The following is a 19,213-nucleotide window of genomic DNA, read 5'->3' on the forward strand; positions in this document are numbered from 1 at the left end:
ACACTTCTTCCCCAGTGACTCGCTCTTGAGAAAAGGGCTCAATTCTCTTTCCAGGCACACGTGGAACGTCCATTAACGCTAGTGGGATCCAGGGACCATTAACGCTGCTGGGATCCAGGAAGGAGCCGAGCAGCATGGGCTCCTGGGAGCTGGGAGAGCTGGGCTCTGCTCTGGGTGGGTGCTGGAGAGCTCCCTGCAGACCTGGCCAGCTGGATGGGGCAGGGTGGCATTTGCTCATATTCCCACCTTCACAAAAGCCCCCAGGAGAGCCTGGCTGCATCCAGAGAGGCCCATGCCAGGTGTGCTGCAGTCCTGGAACCTCTTGGGGCCATTTCCCAACTTTCTCCTCAGTACCAGGGGTTAAACCAGGGCTGCTCTGCCACAGAGCTGCATTCCCAGACCTGTCTAAAGTTATGAGACAGGGTCTTGCTAGGTTGCTGAGGCTGGCTGGACTTGAACTTGTGGTTCTCCTGCCTCAGGCTCCTGAGTAGCTAGAATCACAGGTGAGGTCACCACACCTGGTGTCACTCCCAGTGTGCTAAGGCAGCACCTGAGGTCCCTGCAGTCCTGCCAGGTGACTGTTAACCAGGGACAGTCCTTAGGGAGTCTGCAACTCCCTAAGCAACTCCCCCACCCTCTGCAACGTCCAAATGCTGCAGACCAGTGCCTCTAGCTATCTGAGGGTTGGGCAAACCCCAAAACCCATTCCAGTGGACCTGCTCCAGTAGAACTGGCCTGGCCCCCGCAGGACCTGGCCCCCACAGGTGCCCTCGGTTCTCTGCAGTTTGTCATTCTCCTGACACTTGCTGGGTAGAGGCTTCGCAGGCTGAACGTATTGCCTACCAGGTCCCAACAGTGGGCAAGATAGAAGGCCTGCCTCAGGGGCTCACGGTCCTGGTGGGAGAAAGAAACATGCCTCACCATGGGAGCAAGAGCCGAGGAGAGGGACCAGGCCCAGAGGAGGCGACTCTGGATGCACAGTGGCAAGCGAGACGGGGACAGGCGAAGGAGGCTTGCCCCAGCAGAGGGGGCACGCAAGGTCCTGACCAGGTCAGCTCAGGAGCAGCAGCGACAGCCGCTGTGACCCAGGGGGCAGGACTAGGCAGGGCAAACTCTGCACCCACATGCCACTCAGACCAGAGCTGAGCTGCTGAGCTTCCCTGCCGCAGGTCCCCCTGCAAGGCCCTTCCTTGCCGAGTTCTGTTCAAGGACCAAGTGTGGAGAGCTGGGGCTGTGCAGGACACAGGCCATCTGTTGACGGAAGTCACTGCTGTCGCTGCTGTCACGCTGCTGTTAACATTCGGTGTTTAATTGTGCCTGTGAGTGCTGCCACACCATTTCCTGCGGACACTGATATCCCAGAAGAGGGAAAACTGGACCTCTGTTACGAAGGGAGATTCACTTAAGGTCTCCTTTCCGTGGCTTGTCCCCCTGAGGGGCACCGAGAACATGGCCAGCAAGCCTGGGTCCACCCTCCTCCTCCTCTGCCCACCCCTCTAGCCATCCTGACTCGTGGACAGAGAGGGGAGCTAAGATGTATTGTTGGAAAAACTCCCCAATAATTCTGGCCCTAGGGAGAAGCTCAGAAGCTAAAGCAAAACTTGACATAAAAATTAACTATACATTTTCTGTAAAGTTTCTTTCAAAGTAGGCACAACTGGTTTCCTACACATTTGTCAGAAAGGTGCACTCAGAAATCCTGACCAGGAGCTTTGAGAGGACTGCGGCGGACTGAGGACCACTCAGCTCCAGCAATGGCTGGGAAATCCGAGAGTGGTGAGAGAGGACGCCAGGTAAGTGGTGGAAACCAAGTACCTGTTCTTTACGGCCTGGCCCAGGGCCACCAGGGCCCCCCACCACGAGGAAGGCTCTTCTGAAGACTTTTTGGTTGTGGGCAGCAGGTTCATGCGGACACGCCCCACGCACCTCTACACCCTGGTGCCAGTGCACGGAGGGAAGAACAGGTGTGCGGGCCAGAGCCCAGCCCAAGCCCTGGCTTCATGGTGTTAGGGCTGCCTGAGGCTGCCGGGCCAGGCTGCACCGCGGAGTTTCAGATCTCACCAATGGAAGGAGTCTAGTCTAATCCACTGAAATGGGGTTTTCTGCCAAGCGCAAAGATCACGTGTGTGAAATCAAGCTTCAGCTGCAAAGGGGTGAAATAGTAACTCATTCAATAAGCCCCTGTTCCTCAAATATCTGAGTGTCCGTCACTTGTCAAACACCAGGAGCCCGGCAGTCCTGCCTGCAAGGGGCCTTTGGTCTGAGAGCAGAGATGGACACAGGCAAGATAGGAGAGGAGCCTGGAAGGACAGCAGGTGTCTGTGCAGTGACCATGGGCCAAGGGGGCATCTGAGGGCCAGGAGGGCTCCCAGGAGGCTGCCAATCAATCAGCCTGCACTCAGAGGACTGGAGAGGACCAGTTGGAGCACCATCTTAAGGACAGAGGGCACTTAGGTGGCAGGCTAAATAACAAGAACAATTCAAGACAAATATGATAGATTTAGGATGAAAACAAAACCTTAAATAATAAGATAAATACAAAGAGTGTTTAAGGTAACTTGTTACAAATGAATGGACCCAAATCAGTACTTCTCCCTCATAAGCTGACAAAGACCCACGGACTTTAATAGAAATCTCACTTAGTATACACAAAATACTACACACAGAAATAAGACTTACAGGAAGTTGCTGACTCTTCAGAGAAAAACTATCAGATATAAACCTAGAATTACACTGATTTTTTAAAAAGCAGTATCAAAAACAGACATACCAAGTTTTTGAATGGGATGGCTCAGTTTGGTAAAGATGATGTTTCTCCAGAACAGTTTCCTACAGTTTATGTAATTTATCTGTATATTATAATCCCACCAAACACACAATACAGAACAGCCCCCAAAATGGAGAAAAAGGTAATGAAGGAGGCCTTTGGCTGGAAGCCAAAATACACCAAAGAAACTGTGGTCAGGAAAACAACCAGGACAAGGGCAAAGGAGACCCAGATGAAGAAAAGGAAACAGAATCAGGAGCAGAGCGCGCACACTGCAAGAAGCTGGTACGCTGTGACTCTCAAAACCTCCAAACGTGGCCAGAAAGGGCACCTCCTAGGACAGTGCGGAGTCCCCGATGTCACCGGCATGGGTAGCTCTTGAACTAAATGTTAAATACAAAGAAAAGTAACCTGTTTAAAAAAAAAAAAGAAAAGAAAAGCCAGAAGGAAAGAACAGGTAGCTAGTTGACTCATCTTAGCAATAGGGACAATCTTGAGTCTGAAAGCATTAATGTAGCCTCAAAGTGGGGAATAAAAATGCTGGTAGATTCCACCTAACAATTTCCAAAACTTCCAAATGTGAAAACATAAGAAATCACGATGCTACTGAAAATCTGGTGTTTAGTCAGCTTTTCTACCACTGTGACCAAAAGACCTGGCAAGCAATCAGAGGAGAAAAAGTTTATTTGGGGACTCATGGTTTCAGAGGTCTTAGTCCATAGATGGCTGACCTTATTCTTTGGGGCCCAGGTGAGTCAGAACAACATGGCAAAGGATGTGGCAGAGGAAGGCAGCGCAGGACATGGCACCAGGAAGTAGAGAAAGACAGACTTCCCCTCACCACAGACAAAATATGAACCCGAAGGCACACCCCCAGGGACCCACCTTCTCCAGCCACGGCCTGCCTGTCCACAGTCACCACCCAGTTAAGCCCCATCAATGGATTAACACACAGGATTAAGGCACTGGTTAGGTTAAGGCTCACATAACCCAGTCATTTCCCCTCTAAGCTTCTTGTATTGTCTCACCTTGCATTTAGCTTTTGGAGGACATTTCACATCCAAGCTATGGGAAGACACAATACACACAGCAGGAACCTGTCAGTACATAAGAGCTATACAAAGCCACTTTTAATGAGGAGTTAAAAAGAAGAGCCACTTAATGACTGATAACAAGAATGGACCTTAGCACCTCCTTTCTGGAGGGTCATTTAGCAAATACACCTAAAAACTTCAAAAATTCTCAGGCCCTTAACCCGAGAATTCCACTACTAAGAGTGCATTCTACAGGAATGAACAAAGTTAGCTTTGAAGATTCTAGTAGGAAGCGGCTTTCCAACACAACTTTTGGTGTGATGAACTAACATTCCACTATTAAAGGAGTCATGTTTTCAAAGAAAAATTTAAAGTGGGAAATTGCTGGTGTGAAATGAAGAGGAAGATTCAAAGTGAAATACAGAAGACTATCCAAAATTTTCTCTGAAATATGTGACATGTACATACTTTCCTTAATTTAGCAGATGGGCATCCAGCATTTTCTCAGGGTCAGACACTCTAGGGGACATGAACAAGACAGGCAAGGCCCCTGTGAGTCTGCTGTTTCCAGTCTGAGATTACACGTGTGCACACACCTTGGGAGCCAGGAAGCACCCCAAATGCTAACATGTGTTGAGCAAAGGGGTTGGGATGACTTTCTCTCTCACACTCATCTGAAAACATTTCCACCACACTCAGGTCTGAGTTTCACAACTGCAGTGGAGACTTGGGTTAAGAAACTGGTCACTTCCCTCGAGGGGGACACCTCCCCCAGAAGCGTCTGAGAACCCTCGACCTTGGGACTGGCTGCGCACCATCTTTCCTGGAAACAGCTCCCTCTGTTGAGAGCCAGGATGGGCGCAGGAGAATGCGGGACAATGACACACCTACCCCAGCTGAGACTTCTAAACGACCTTTCCACAGACAGACCTAAAATAAACCCGTGACTCAGGAGCAAGTGATCCCAGTGACTCAACGTCCTCGTGAAACACCGCCACACTGTCCCCGACTGCAGTACTGCACCACACCAAGAAAGGCCACCTGGGCCCAAAGAACCAAGAGGGTGGAGACTGTCAGTCAACTTCAGGACTTGCTCTGAACTGACACCTTCAAGGGGGCTACTTGACCTGGTGTGGACAGTGGCAGCTCTGTGCGAACACCTTTCAGGGCTGGGACTTGGGGGAGAAGGACCATGGAGACAAAAACCTCCGAACCCAATTCTGGGTCGTGCATGGTTGAGAGGCTGTGGCACTGGCAGCTCCACCTGGCACAGGACGGCTGCGGGGACTCACCTCAAGAAGGTGTGGAGGGACACACTGGGGCCCACCTGAAGCCACAGCCAAGGTGCAGACCATGGCCAGGCAGGCAAGGCCACTGCACCATGACCAGGTAGGCAAGGCCACTGCATCATGGCCAGGCAGAAAAGGCCACTGCACCATGGCCAGGCAGAAAAGGCGAATAGACAGGCAAGCAAGGTCACAGCACCACGGCCAGGCAGGCCACTGCAGAGAGTAAAAAGTGCAACAAAGAAAATTGAAAGAAGAGTTCGGGAGGGCCAGCTGCTGGGCAGCACAGATGCCTTTTGGTAAGCCACACCACTTCAGCCAAGCCTTGGACAGTGAGACGTGGCCAGAGCTTCCTGGTCAGACGGAAGAGCTACAGGAGGTGCTGATGTGGAGCCTGAGGGGGCGTGAGAGAACAGGAAAGGTCAGGGAGGTGTACGGGGAGCGGGTCTGGAGTAAGGACGAGGTCAGGGGAAGGGGCGGGCAGGTCCAGGTCATTGGGGTCAGGGGGCCCATTCTAATGCCTTCCTAAAGACAAGGAAAGTTCTGATGAAACCTAACCATTTTGAAAATACAAAAAGACTGCATGCCACAAATTGGCATGCACAGATGCTTTCTTGTGGGCACGTGAATAAGCAAACTGGTTCATCCAGATCATGGGATATTAATCAGCCATGAAAATAAATGAGCTCCTAGCCACAAAAAGATATGGAGGAACCTTGAAGTCCTATCACCAAATGAAAGAACAATCTGAAAGTCTCCTGAGTATGTCTGATTCAAACTATGTGGGTCTTGGAAACATTTGGAAAAAGCAGTCCTATATGACAAAGGAATGGTCAGAGGTTACCAGGGGCCTGGAGGAAGGAACAGACAGGTGAGCATGGGGGAGCTGGGGTCATGCATGCTCGCAGGACGTTATTTCACGGTGGAGAGCTGACACTGCACTCTCAGGGACCCGAATGGACCACACTAACAGTGACCCCTAATGTGCACCACTGGCTTCGGTCAGTCACGCCTCGGTATTGATTCTGTGCTTGTAACAGATGTGCCGGCCACACAAGAGGCTCACGATGGAGAAACTGGTGAGGAGGGGCAGAAGGGCACATGGGAACTCTCTTACATTCTGCACAATTTTCTAAAATATAAAATCTATTTTAAAAAGAATTGCTGGTGTAATATTTGTGTAACGCATTTATTTCTAGCCTGGTCTTTCCCATCTACTGAAGCCTGTCTAGTCACTAAGCCCTCAGGGAAAGGGTGTTCCCAGGGCCTGGCAGACAGGTGGCCCCAGGTGGGTGGCACTAGGCAAAGGAATGGTCAGGCGGAAGCACTGCGCTGCTTTGTTAGAAGTCTGGTTCCCTGCTCCTGCCACCTTGTCGTCTCTCTCAACCTCTGTTTTCTCATCTGTGACACAGAAATCAAACATTGACTGACTCCCAGCTTCGCAGGGATGCTGAGGAGAGAGGTGATCCCTGCCAGCGCTTAGCCGGCTGCCAGCTCAGGAGGAGCCCATACCAACTGCGAGCAGAAAGAAAAAACCATGATCATTTATTGTCCAAATTTTTATTGTGAGGGTCAGAAGCTATTTCACTTCTGACTTGGAAATGTCTGTTAAGAAAATAGGGAAATACAAAAGCAGAGGCTGAGAGTGAGGCCCTGTGGCCGTCCCCAGCTCAGCCGCTCCCGAGAATGACCCGGCTCCATTTCTCCCACCACTAAGTTATTCTGAATCAACTGCAAGACCTCATACCCTCCCAACTGTAAGCATGGCTTGAACTTTATAACTGTTTTCAAGTCGTACTCCTGTAAACACATCTTTCAGAATCTTCAATGGCCTAGGTGAGTGGTGGGCTGGAAACAGCACCCCTATTAATATTGGTGTGATTACAAGTTGATAAAATAATGACAGAAGTCAATTTTTATACTGACCCCAAACTTAAAATGCATGTATCCTTTGGCCCAGAGATGCCATCATCAGAACATGTGTCACAAATGAGCTGGGACCTGAAATCAAAGGCACACACTCGGGGAGAGGATTCATGGCAGTGCTGATTCCATGGGCAGATGTTTGGAAAGAACCTCAGGACCCACCAATAGGAGGAGAACAGCTCGCTATGTGTCTCCACAGGATATCAGGCAGCACCTAAGACTAGCATGTGTCGACATGGAATGATCTAGAAGAAATATTGGAAAGCAAGGGGGGATTGAAAACACTGCATTAGATGACTATTGCAAGTGTAAAACACACAGACACACACTCACACAATCACAAATGACACCTCTCCAAGGAACACAAAGAGGAAACAGCAGTGCTTACTTTGGGGAAGAACTGGTCAAGCAGAGAATCGGCTTAAAATGCAAACTTCTCATTGTCCATAAAGGGGGTGATAGTAGTCACATCCATTAGGCCAACATGAGCCTTCCCATGATGCTTAATGTTTTAGCCATATGCATGTATTGGAGTATTTTAAGAATAAATGTAAAGAGGGGAGGGAAAGAAAGATTCATCAAGCCAAATATAACATCTATCCTCAAGAAGGAATGATGGAGAGGAGTCACAGCATGTGGGGATCTGGAGACCACAAAGCCAGGAGACTTCTTTAAATAGCATCAGAGATATATCTTGTCCTTTTAAGTCCAAGGACAAATGATAGATTGGTTTATTCATCAGGCATCAATGACTTCTGACTTTGATCAACTTCTGGGGCCATGTTGTTTCCAGAGCTCCTGGCCCTGAATCTAGGGGATGCCATATTGGTCCAGCCCAAGATGTAAAATAGGATAAAAAAGCATTCATGTCCTCTCCAAACCACATTCCCAACCTTTGGGCATTGGGAGTAGCTAAGAATAGTAGCTAAGGGTAGTAGCCAAGGAGCTGGACCATCTGTCTTTTCTGGCATGGTTCAAAGTGTCCCTGTTGTCAGAATACTTTGGCCCTTTTACTTAAAACTCCAGTAATTCTGTGATGATTTTGTAGCTTAGACGGGACCCTTGGTCTGATTTTGGCCTTAGGATTTGGGGATTGGTAAAACACCGGAACACTGCAGCACCTGAGAAAGCTGCTTGTGGATGTACTTGCCAGGCACACTCTTGATCTGCATCGGCATCCTCTGAGATGGCCCAGCAGATGGCAATCTGAATTCCCATGTAACTGAGGGATGACATCATCAAAGATAAATACAATGACATCATCAAAGAGGAACACAATGAACTGAGAATTTGAGAGCCCAGTAAAAAACTAGCACCATGGACAGTTCTGTAGGTAGCGTACACAGGGTGCAGCTAGTGTCTGCTGAAAACATGGCCCCAGGGTAAAGAAAGTTGCCCAACCAGCTCTTGAGTTTAAGATAGGGGTCATTAGCAGGCCAGCTTCCCCTCCCTTCTAAATAAATCTCTTTTTAAAACTGTCTAACTTCTCTGAATAATAAGTAAATTAAAAGTATAGGGAATAATATAGCAAATGCACAGAGTGGAAGTCAGATCTTTCATCTGGTGCAAGCTCCTACATGAAAGAAGCCTTGCTGGTCAGGTGAAATCCCCTCCGGCTCCCCTTGGACGCTCTCGGAAGCTGGTGCCACCTGGGCTCGGGGCGAGCGCTCCTAGTCTGGTATTCAGAGCTCCACCTGCTCTTGCTTGCTGTGCCCCTCCCTCCCACTTGATCCCTTTCTCAGGCCACATGGACATGCTATCATTTTGCTGGGGCCTTAGCTTTGCAAACAAGATTCCACAGTGTACATTTTATCCTTTATTTTTTTCCTCAAAGAAATATAGATCATTGCTTTTAACCACTGTCAAATTGCATGATAAGAGCACTTCCCACTGTTTTGGGGGCATAAAGCCCACTGCAGGTGGCCACTCAGCATTCTTTAGGTTTTTCATGATTATGCACAATGCTAAAAAAATTGTAGAGAACACTGGGCACCTGTGTCCTCCCCACTCCACTTGCCTGGAAATGGACACAGAGCCAGAGCACCTGCGCTTCCAGCCTTGCTCGATTCCGAAAGCCCCTGCGGGAGGCTGTTCAATTCTCACCTGAACGGCACAGACGCTGTTTCCCCATATTTCTTGACCACACTTGATACTGTCAAATTTGAGAATTTTTTCAGTTAATATCTCAGGTAAAAAATGTCCTGCCCTTTCCCTTTGGTCCCCTAGATCCTACTCCCCTCTGCTCCTTTGCAGCTAAGGCACAGCCCAGAACGTCAGCATGATGGTCCCAGGGTATAACTAGCAGCAAGAGCAGACACCAGAGGCTGAGCAAGATTGGTGATTTGCCCGTGGCCCCGTGGTTAAGAAGGGGCAGAGCAGGTCTCAAGTGAAGTCCCCTGCTTCCAAAGTCCCTGGGGCCATCCTTATGTTTGTCAGAGCCTCTTCCAGCAATGACAGAAATAAAGTAGGTAAGAGCCGCCATGGAGAACAAGTATCCCTTCCCCATTTCCAGAAAGTTGTTATATGGGTCAAGGACTCAGCAGAAAGTAGCCAGAAGACCCGAGTGGGGGCTGCACTGGCCTACAATTCTGTTGACAGGCTCTGGGGAGGGCTGCTGGGTCCTGATGGAACCTGGGGGAACCGACTTCCATTTGCTGAACCTTAGTTTTGTCACCAATTGGGTGGGCAGTGCTGGCCACATTGGACCCTAGTGAGAATTAAAGGGGAGTCACCTCGGGATTCGCTCTCACTCAGCACTCCCACTTCCCTCTGCCCAAGCACCTGGGGAGAACCCCACTGGACTCTTTCAACTCTGGGGCTCTTCTTTGGATCATCACCAATGGATTCGTTCTCCATCCACCCATGAGCCTGAGGCTCCCCAGTGGAGACCTTAAACTGTCCAAGTCCCAAGAACATTTCAGGTAGCAAGAATGAGGCTAGGGAGGAAGTTTGTGGGCCTTCAAAGTCTCCCAAAACAGACTCAACCTCCAGGGCTCTAATGCTGGCTGGGCACTCCTCAAAGGCCCTGGGCTTGGATCCTCCAGGGGCAGGAGGCCAGGCGGGGAGAGGGCCGGGTGGGGGCTGCTCCTTAGTATTCTCCAGGTCACTCCTCAGCTTCTCAGCAGTTGGCTCACACACAATTGCCTGGTGCCTGGATGCACAAATCCTGCTTAGGTGTGAGGAGCATCCCAACCAGGCCAGCGAGCACAGAGGACAAGCCCCAGGCAGACTGCCACCCAGTCAGCCACTCAGGAGGGACGTGGGTCATTCCCCAGGACAGATCACTGCACAGAGAGGTGCTGCCCACGGGTCTCCCTCTCCACCACTCCTCGCAGGCTCGGCAGAGCCTGGAAAGACCCGGCTGCCTTGTCTGTGCTGATCGGGGCTGTGCTTCGCCTCAGAGGCAGCGTCCCTGGTCCAGTTCTGTCATTTATAATCAGCTGCCATGGTTCTGAATGCTTGGGGACCCTCAAGTGCCCTTGCTTTGACCTCCTTGCTTAATCTGTGCGAGTCCCAGAGCCCAGGGAGCATCTCCCCACCTACAGCCCAGCGTGAGCTCCCTCTTCTCACAGATTAGCATGTGGCGATGACGCTTACAGAATGGGATTCATTTAACCCTTCCCGAATCACAGCAAAATAAACAACCCCTCCAATGGAGACGCCCTGGTTCTCCTGGTTTCTAGGTAGATAAAGAACATCAAAGGTGAAAACTGAAAACTGGGCTGGCTGGGGCTCGGTGGTAGAGCACTAACCTAACGTGTGTGGCCCTGGGATCGAGTCTCAGCACCACATAAAAATAAAAATAAAGGTATTGTGTCCACCTACAACAAAAACAAAATATTTTTTTTTAAAAAAGTGAAAACTGCCGAACCCACCCAAGCTCAGTCAATAAGAAAATGTTCACAAAATAGTGAAGCCAGTCGGAGATCAGGATTGGGTCCCTGATGCCCCTGCTCCTCCCCAGGGGCACAGAGACGAGCATAGGATGCAAGCTTTATTTAAGAGAGGGACAGAGATAACAGACTTCTCCTGAGAGAAGGGCCCACGGCTGGGTGCCCGCAGGAGCGGGTGCGTCTTTCTCTTTTATGGACCCCAGAACCCCCACCTTGTCTTTCTTCTCCTGCCGAAGGGCAGGAAGGAGCGGCCCAGGGGTGACGCTAGCAATGCCTTGTGCCGGGAAGTGCGATCCCCATCCACCCGCGGGGGAGCTATTGGCACCCGTTGCCTTTTCTTTGGTGACCAGCCCTCATCCTCTCCACCCCCACCATTCATCACCTACACTGATGGCCCGAGCTTCACCCCTGGCTCAGTGTGTTGAGGAATGTGACATTCCTGTCCCCTCGGGCCAGGCAGGGCTGCAGGCAGATCTTTTTGGCAAATAAAGTGTGCAGGAAGTCAGTACAGGGGGCTCATTTTACATAGAGTGATTCTCTTAACCCCATGTTCCCACCATCCGCCTCCATTTGTCCCCTTGGAAAGGTGTGAGGCTCAAAGACTCGGGACAGCGTAAAAGGTTCGATTCCAGCTTCGTCTACAGAATCCGCGGCAAGCACTTGACTTGACCTTGACTGGGATGTGGATGGCATTTGTGTCTGGGTGACGGGGTGATTCATGTTTTTATTTTCACATGTCTGCAGCCTCAAGGGGAGTGTGAGCAAGATAAGTGTCAGGTGCACAGAGCATCCAAGCCCCAGAGAGCCCAGACTCTCCTTTCCCTGGAGTTCCTGGAAGTCTGGCCAATGACCCCGCAGGACCAGTCCTGGCAGAGACCCCACGGCATGTCCCATCTGGAAGCCCCACGTGGCTGCTCCCCTGCTCCCCAGCTCTGCTGCCTTGGACCCCTGTGGCCTACAGTCCAGCCTTCCAGGATGAGGGGCCCAGTGTCTCCACCTTCAGCAACTAGAATAATAGCCAGAGCAGCCACCGGCAATAAGCTTGGCTCTAAACCTCTGTGTGTCAGTTCACAACAAGCCAGGCAGGTCCTCCAGCTACTCTGCAGCAGGGCTGAGGTCAGCAGGGACGGGGAGCCCCCATGCCAAGGCTCTAGTGCTGGAGATGAAGCACGGTTTAAATTCCCTCTTTACCTTCTTCTTTTCTCGACTTTGCCCTCAGCCTCTTCCTTGCTCCCTCCCTCTCTTGGCGTTTTCCTTCTTACCTGTCCAGCTTCCTAAAGTCCTTCCTTCATTCCTCTCTCCTCCCTCCATCTCCTCCCTCCTCCCTCTCTCCCTCCATTCCTTCCCTTTTTCCTTCCTCCATCCAATACTTATGGTAGCTACTAAGTGCTAAGGACACAAGTGAGCCTGAGATTCCTGTCTCCATGGAGCTCACAGTTCAGGAAGGAAAACAAAGGAGCTCCCTTGCATGTGTGTGTGACAGGCATGTACCAGGGCAGACACAAGGGAAGCCAGAAGCATCTCCCCTTCAGTGCTCTGTGGTGCCCGAGGAGCCTCCACGCCAAAGTACTGCAAGGACAGTCCTCTCAGGGCTGGTCTGACCTCAACACAGTGGGGGACAGAGAGGGGGATCCGTGGCTCTGCAAAGGCCAGCTTGGAGACACTTCCTGTGTAGTACCAGCCTCTCAGGACTAAGACACAGGGCCACAGCCTCTGTGTGGTCACTGTGGCAGGCTGCAACAGTGGCACATTACTCCCCAGCCCCTGGATAATCCCTCTGAGGTGGGCCCTGCTCTTTCCAGAAGGAGGAAATCTTCTCCCCCTTCCTTTGAATCTGGGCTGGCCTGGGATTCAAGTCACCAACAGCACGCAGCAGAAGTGATGGTGATCTAGAGCCCAGGCCAACGTGGCTTAGCACATCTCCCTCTGCTTTGAATTCTGCCTCCACTGTGGGAACAAACCCAGGAAGAAGAACATAGAAAACAGGTTTGGTTCATCCTGGTTTTCCAATCCAAGGCCCCAGACATGCAAGACAGACACAGTCCAGCCAGCACTATACCAAACCTGCAGTGAAGTCGGCACAAAGAACCTGACCACGATCTGAAAACCCACCCGACTGAGCCCAGCCTCACTCTCCACAGGGAATCACAAGCTAATAAATGGCCATTGTCTTCAGATTCTGAGCTCTGGGACAGTCAGCTATCAGAGGGGGCTGCCTGACACATCAAGTGCCTCCCCAAACCTCAGAGCAGAGAAGCTGCAGACAGGAGGAGGTGCCTCCCCCACGAGCGCAGGCATCACCCCCGTGCCGCAGCAAGGGAGCATCTCATTCACAGAGTCCAGTGAACCCAGGCCGCAGCCATCAAACCGCCCTGTCCAAGGCATTTACCCAAATGAAAGAGGATACCCTAAAACTAGGTCGTAGTTCCCTGAACCAATGCCAAATTCTACAAGGTCTTAAAAGATTATCAGAACAAAGAGAAGGAAGGGAGATGGGAACGGTCACGTACTAGAGTCAGGGGCACAGGTATACAAGTCACTTGAGATGGAGGGGTGGTACACACCTGGCAGGGAGCTTGAGCATATCTCTCATGGATCCTCACAAAACCCACAGGGCCCAGACCTACTCTAGGGAAAGCAGCAACTGTGGCATAAAAGAGGCCAAGTTCATCCACCCAAGGACATGCAGGTGGTAATGACAGGGACATGCCCTCCGACTCTTGACCCAAGTCAAACCCAAAGAGCCTACAGCCATTCACAATGCACAACCATGATCTGAGAAAACCAAGGCTCAGTTGCTCAAGCCGGCAAGTTATTAAGGGACTGCAACTCCTTTTTACTCTGCCAGGCAATGTTCTAAAAGGTTTACATTTCTCGCATAGTCCCTGTTCCATTTGACAGGTGAATAGCAGATCAATGAGCTGCCAAAAGTCATAAAGGATGGGGCTGAGATCTTAACCACAGCTGTGTGATTCCAACTGTCACTCTGGAAGGACCGCATGGGGGGAGGTGAGCCCAGCAGCATGCAACAGGCTTTGGGATCTCCCAGTGGCCCTGCCCTGCCCTCCAGGGATTGGTTTCCTCATCTGTAATGGGGATTAAAAAGAAACAATAACAATACCTGCCTCAAGGCTGTTTGCAGACTTCATTTTCCATCCATGGAGAGGGCAGAGAACAGTGTGGGGCAGTCATCTGAAACTGTCGACTGCTGACATCATCCCTTGTCCTCTGCCTTCCTCCTCCTCCCAAAGTCACAGAGACCCACAGGGACTCCCACCCCAACCACAAAGCCTCTGGCAAGGGATGGTCCAAATCATCACTGGCGATTGGCCAGTTGCTATTAATAAGTTGATGCTAAGTCAGAGCGAGTACCAAGGAGCTGCCTCCGGAGCTGGGCCCGTGACCTCGGGACCGTCACTGATTCTATCTATTGCATTTCATCCGGGCACTCCTCAGGCTGGGCTTGCAAGGCTTGTCTCGGGCTGGCTGTTGCTCTTCTGGTGTCCTTGCTGAGGGCTGTGCCCTGGGTATGTGCAGAGTTTCCCCCGTGGAGCCCACTATGGCATTGGCTGCACTGTAGCCTGTCTCAGAATGACAACAGAAAAGTGCAAATGCAGGTTGCATCCCTCAGCTCCTGGCCGGCCCCTCGAAGCGGCTTGGCTGAGGTGGTTGTTTTGACTCAGGGTCACAGTGAAATCAAAGGACAGCTCGAGCGCTTGCCTGGAAGATGCAGCATTTGAGGGGGAGCCTGGGGTGGGAGAGAGGACTAGGGCACAGGACAGGGACAGGGGCCTCCCCTGGCTAACATCCCCCAACCTCACAGCCCCACTTGACAAAATCAATGTACTCGCTAGAGAATGAGAATTAGATAAAGTTCTCAAAGCATCCTTCTAGCATTAAAATGCAGTCATTCCCACAAGACTAAAACCCCACCAAGCCATCAGATTAAAACACCTACAGTAAATAAGCTAAAGTAAATACGGAAAACAGGAGGAAGCAGGAAAAGACCAGAAGGGGAAACGAGGGCTGGGGAGCAGATTTTCTGTTATTAAACATGCAATACAATGGTGATCGGCTGAAACGACGTGGCTCTGTGCCAGGAACAGATTTCAATGAGACGAAACTGAAGTTCTAAATGACCCAAGTCACATGGAACTTAATAGATTTATGCAGGAGGCATATGAAAACCAGAAGATGTCACATTATTCACTAACGGTAGCTGGACAATTGGGGGCAACTGGAATAAGAGTGGGTTGGACCTGACCCTCACATCTTATATGAAAATGATTCCACGTTGAACAAAACTGAAATATAAAAAAGTGAAAGTGTAGAAAGAGTGAAAGAAGACCATTTTAAAATACTCTGGATGTGGGTGAAGCCCTTCTAGCTACCACAGGAAGCCCAGATGCCACCAAGAAGAAAAAGCTTGGAAAGTCCCCCTGCATTGGATGAAGTGGCCTGTGGGAAGAGCCCGGAGCAGGTAACACCAGTGTCCGACCTGGGAAACGCATGGCCCCCACCAGAGGCTGGGCCCGGTGCGTGAGCCTGCAGAAAAGGACCAGTGGGGCAGGTCTTCCCAGGACAGGCTGGAGCAGCGCGGAAGCCGTGCAGGCCCCCTTGCCATGCACTCAGCAGGACTGTCCCAGTCTCAGCCAACCCCTGTGCCCTCTGACAGAGACCCCTAATGCTCCCGGGGCACCCTCGCTTCACAGGCTGGTGCCCTAGCTGACCCCTTGCTCCCTCACTCCTTCTAGAACCATCCAGCTCCTGCCAGAACCCAGCTCTGACTCAGAGCTGTAGCGAGCTCCGTGACCTCGCTGCTGTGACCGCAGGGTGCCTCTGCTGCAGGTACAGAGCAAGGGCTTGGCTAGATGTCCATCAGTGGTATTAGCCCTGGACATCCTGCCAGGACACAGAGGCAGGGGCTCAGGATGTGGGCTAGAGGAGGCTCACTGTCCTAGGGACCCCAAACTGAAACCACATTGCCACACGATGTCCCCTCATCCTCTGTGGGGGAAGAGGCTTACCAGGGGAAGACAGAGGAAGGCATTTGCCTGCTAGGGCCTGGGGCTCTGAGCCCCTTCCCTACAGGTGCATGGTCTCCCCGGAGGACCTGGGGCCTCGAGCCATTTCACACACCACCCTGGACGGCAGTGTGCCCAAGGCAGGGGGGAAGAGCTGCAGAGACAAGGTGGCTTTGGGTCCCAGAGCTGGCACCCCATGGTGAGAGCCCAGCTGGGGGGAGGAGAAGCCCAGAGACAGTGATCTCTGACCTGGATCCCAGGACCTGGCCAAATGGGAAGAGCAGCTTCCTGAAGGAGCAACCTATGCCTAGGCAGGAGCGGGAGGGGGCGCAGGATGCAGCCTGGCAGAGACCTGTTGGTACAGGTGTGGGGTAGAGTCGAAGGTCAGAGTTCCCAGGGCAGAAGGCCGTGCTAAGGTCCTGAGGTTGAAGAGGTCATGTTGAAGAGGGCCCAGAGGCAGGTATGGTGGGCAGAGCAGGCAGGCCTACTGGCTTGATGATAGTTGGTGTTTTTTTGTTTGAGGGGGGTTAGTTTTTTGTTTTATGGATTTTTTAAAATATAAGCCCTGGCCAAGTACTGAGGAATTTTAAGCCAGCTGGAAGCATGGGGGGTGGGGAGCTACCACCCTAATGAGATTTGAGGTTTAAAAAGATCACTCCCAATTACTCAGCAGAAACCCAATTAGGAGGGTCTAACAGAGGAAGCAGGGGTGGTCAGGATGCAGCTGCCTGCCTTCCAGAGGGCAGGAGGCCTGGTCCTGGGGGTGGCTGGAGGTGACGAGAAGGCAGATGGACTGGAGACGTACTTGGGGCAGGGACTCCAGGCGAAGGGTCTGCGGGGTGCAGGGAGAAGTGGCAGAGGTGTTCGGCTCCCAGGCTTCCGGCGTCAGCAACCAGTAGCAGGTGGTGGGTCTGCAAGAGCACGAGCACGAGGGATTGCAGCCCTGGGGCCCTGTCTGGGCCTCAGTTTCCTCTTCTGTCACATGAGAAGCTGCACCGTTGCAGGGTCCCAGCCATTTTCTCAGCTGAGCCTGGACTCCAGACTGAACCACACAGCACGCAACCCAGGTGCAAATCAGACGGAGGGGCCGGGATGTGCCGTCGGCTCAGGTGGCTCCGCTTGGCCCCTCAACTCCAGCAGGTCCCTGGGACAAGAGCGAAGAACGCCCACTCAGCAGCTGCCCAGCGCCTCCTGTCTGCAGGACTTGCCCATCTGCGTCATCCCCTCTCCAGGCCTCGGCCAGCCCTTCATCCTGCCCTCTGTCCTTTTCAGCCTTCTGGTCATTCCAGAAACTACCAACAGGAACTGAGCTTGGCCCTGCTGGGGCGACACCCTGAGGCGGCCCCACCAGGGCTCATGCTGGCCGCCGGCTGCCTTTGCCCTCCGTCCTCACAAACCCAGCTGACAACAACTCTGGTACCACAACAAGCCTGTATACGACAGAAGTTGGCTCTTAAGTTGTGCATTTAAAAATACCCGAGAGCTGCTGTGGGTAATATAGAGAGCATGCAGCCACCTCAGCCCACACAGGAGCAAGCGTGTGCCTCCGAGAAGCCCGTGTTGTATCTAAATAGAAGCCTGAGCTATGGGCACCACCAAGGACACAGCCACTGGAGTTCAGAGCAAGTGTCACCCAGGCCAGCCCAGGGAGCAAAGCTGGCTTCCCACCACGCGGTGTGCCTCTTGGACTTGATCAGGCTAAAACGCTTCCAGTAATGGAGCCGCCCCAATCTCACTGTTTGGGAAGGTGTGCCATGTCACTAATTTTATTCAGCATTTCCCACTACCTACCAGATTCCAAGAATGAGGTAAGGGAGCTCACCTACGCTACCATTCCTATAATGCTTATGGCACGCGAACCAAAGAAAAGATCAAGGAAAGACCCTGAGAATAGCAGGAAAGCTACAGGATTCCATGGCTTAAAATTACACACAGCACAAACTACAGGATTCTGTGCTTGAATAGGGGTTTGAATTAAATTGGATACCGGGCTTCCTAGCAACCCCAGTGAAGAGAAGCACAGTCAATTACAACATTCTCAGAACCCGACAGGTACAGCGGAACCAGGCTTGTCAGGGGACTAGGAGCATCTTCCTGTGGTTTCTTACATGGCAGATGCTCGGGTTACAAGTGACTCCAGATCTCCTCCTACCCATTCCTGCCCCAGGCCCCGCCCCTCTAGAGTCCTCTGCAAGTCTGTCAAGAGCCCCTCCTGCCCACCTTTGTGACTTTGTCACTATATACCACTGGCTGCTGAAGACTTATATTTTAAAGCTACATGCAAGCTTTTGGCACCTAAATAAATTTATTTATTCAAGAAACTTTGCATCTTGGACTCTAATAGGAAAATCAGAATCGTATGTCCAGAAATGTGAAGCAGCCACAAAATAAATACAACAGATACAAGCCAACCTAATTGCTACATTGTAGCAAGATGGTATGCCCTTCCAGTGTGCCGGACAGGGAAATCAGCCAGTGTCCCATGTCAAAGACACAGCAGTCACCAACTACAACTTACTCCCGAAAGAACATGCAAAGAAACAGAGGTCTGACCTTGAGATTCCAAGAGGTTCAAAGCCCCATCAGTTACATCTGACAGTGCTGCCCAATGGCATCTGCCTGCCCAATACCTACCTGGGAGCTGCTTGTTGCTAGAGGCAACGAGGTAAGCATCTGTGCTGGGTACCAGCTGACACCTGTTCTTCCTCTAGGGGGAAGAGATACAATGTTTCCCTCCACGTTAGTGAAGCTCTCAATTCCCAACAGATCAGAAATCTTTAAAACAGGTCCTAGGCCACAGGAGTGTGAGAAGCGCTGCTCCAAACTCAAGCCTGCTGGGAGTCACAGTAGGGTCTCGTTCATGAGATACTGCGAATGAAAGAAATCGTCCATTTTGGGAAGAACATTTCCTGTGTCCTAGCGTTCCTCTTATTAATGAGTAGTATTTCTTTAATTCTACTCTATCCCATATTTGAAATTATCATAAGATAACCACATCATCCTCAGACACATTACCATCATCAATACTACCACCACCACAACTACCATCTCTATGATCCTCGCCACATCACCATCACCACCACCACCATCAACACTATCACCACCACCACCACCATCACCACCACCCACCATCACCACCATCACTACCACCACCACCACCACCACCATCACCACCATCACCATTACCACCACCACCACCATCACCACCACCACCATCACCACCATCACCACCATCACCATCACCATCACCACCACCACCACCATCACCATCAACACCATCACC

General features: G+C 51.4%; 1 protein-coding gene across 3 annotated transcripts in view; it reads right to left on the minus strand.

The window, feature by feature from the left end:
* Phactr3 (phosphatase and actin regulator 3) overlaps window positions 1–19,213 on the minus strand; it is a 212,130-nt gene that overhangs the window by 107,270 nt on the left and 85,647 nt on the right. The window contains exon 1 of one of the 3 annotated variants that reach the window (XM_047540365.1): window positions 16,736–16,857. The exons of the other annotated variants lie outside the window; for them this stretch is intronic. The gene's annotated coding sequence lies outside the window, so the exon portion shown is untranslated. Of the gene's footprint in view, window positions 1–16,735; window positions 16,858–19,213 lie in introns of those variants that run through there. 3 annotated transcript variants of the gene reach the window in all.

Source organism: Sciurus carolinensis, chromosome 2 (assembly GCF_902686445.1).
Source record: "Sciurus carolinensis chromosome 2, mSciCar1.2, whole genome shotgun sequence".
NCBI lineage: Eukaryota > Metazoa > Chordata > Mammalia > Rodentia > Sciuridae > Sciurus > Sciurus carolinensis.